We start from the raw sequence: 1,960 nt of genomic DNA, 5'->3' as shown, positions 1-1,960 counted from the left end.
ATCTGGAGTGGCTGTCGATAGGTTTTGGTTGACGTCCGTTGATCGATATTTGAGATCTGGCGTCGATCGACACCAATGTGATCTGCCAAAACTCATCAAACTTTCTACTTCGAAATCTCCTTCTTGCAGTTTCTCCTGCTTCACCACTTGCCAGAAATCATCATCTATGATGGCATTCACGAGGTGCTTCATCACATCATCTCCTACTGAAGAACCCTAAATTGAAGGATCACTTTAGCTGGGTGTTGGATATGATCCAAGAAGGCAAATGGCACTTCTGGAACTGAGATGGATTGAAAGGATCATCAAGAGATGCGGAATGGCTCTTGATATACCCACGATCTAAGGCTAACCACCCAAGAAAGAATGAATGTGTTGGCTAACCACCATACAACACACAAAGATGAATTGGCTGACCACCAAATCAACAAGCCGGTTCACACCAATGAACTAGCTAAAGAACTCTCTCTCTCTCACTCAGAGAAGAAACGAAAATAAACTCAAAAACATAGACTGATTTTATTCATGGAAGAGTTTACATATTTATAGTACAAGGAGTCAAAGAAAGACTTAAGAGTTATGTAGAAAACTAGAAACTTAGAAAACATAAACAAAGACTAAGACTTTTGACTAGAAATAAGTGTGTTATTGAATACCCATTGATATGACCACGACTTTGACTCCTTTTGTTGATATTTCTGGATGCAAATGGGCAGAAGACCATCACCAAAGGCCTGGTCGAATTTGGAGTAAAACAAACCCAAACTGAATTTGTTATGAATTTTTCTGTGGGCTGAAAAAGGCCATTTCGCCCAGCAACTAAACCAGCTCCATCTTCAGTGTCACTTAGCTCATTCAGCTCCAAGCTAGTGTCACTTATCTCACTCAGCTCATCCAAGTAAGTGACACTTCGTCCAGCTCGTCCAAAGTGGATTCTAGCTCGACCATCAGTCTTAACTTGGTTAGTTGGTCGGGAAATAACTCCTTGGGCCGTGTCCATGATCTGAACCGGTCGATGCTCGATCTGGGTTCTATCATTCCCTCCCTCTTCAAAAAGATTTATCCTCAAATCTGGAACATTAAAAGGAAAAGGATTATAAGCAAAAGAATCATAATCAGCACAATGTTCACCTTGAGTTTGGTCTGGTTTTTGAATGGAAGAAGATCTTTCTTGGTTTGCTTGATGACCACAGTTTTGTTCTTCATATGGCCCTTCCTACATTGACACAAAGCTTCCAAGACCAAGGTCATATGCACCAATATCAAGAGCATTCGAAGGACCAGAAAATTCATCCTTGTTCAAAATGTTTTCAGAATCCTTTTCAAACTGAGAAACTAATTCAAAACTACTTGGATTCTCTGGTTGTAAAATGTTTAATTGCAAACAAGACTCATCAAGAATTGATTCAGATTGAGAAGAAAATAAGTTTTTATGTTCACAAGATTTTAAACCTGCCATTGGCTCATGTGTGTAGTCATCGACAATTGGCAATGGCTCTGCAAATTCTTCATTTTCTGGCTTGGTTTCAACTCTGTCATTCTCCAAAGTTACCAACGGTTTCTAGTTTTGACACTTGTTAGCATAATGACCGATCCTATGGCATTTGAAACATCTGGTAGAATGAGCTTTGCTTGTGGTTTTCACAGCTTTGCTTTTATCAAAAGACAACATATTAATTTTCAAATTGGAATTTGAAAGAGAAGAAAACTTACATTGTTGTTTTGGTGCAGAAGAAGTGTTGGTGTTTCCCTTCTTTTTGAGTTGCTGAATAGCAAAAATTGCCTTATGCAACATCTTCTCCAAACTGGCATAAGTCTGAAGCTCGTTCCGATCAAGAACATCATAGTTGCTTCTCTTGGCTTTGGTGAAGGGACGATCACCATTTCTGATCCTCTTCTCATCTTCATCGAATCTGTTTTGCCTCTTCCTTTGGTTTCTTTGTTTCTGCACAAAATCAAA

The sequence above is a fragment of the Brassica oleracea genome, chromosome C4 (genome assembly GCF_000695525.1).
Source record: "Brassica oleracea var. oleracea cultivar TO1000 chromosome C4, BOL, whole genome shotgun sequence".
Classification (NCBI taxonomy): Eukaryota; Viridiplantae; Streptophyta; class Magnoliopsida; order Brassicales; family Brassicaceae; genus Brassica; species Brassica oleracea.
This window is presented reverse-complemented; position numbering follows the sequence as displayed.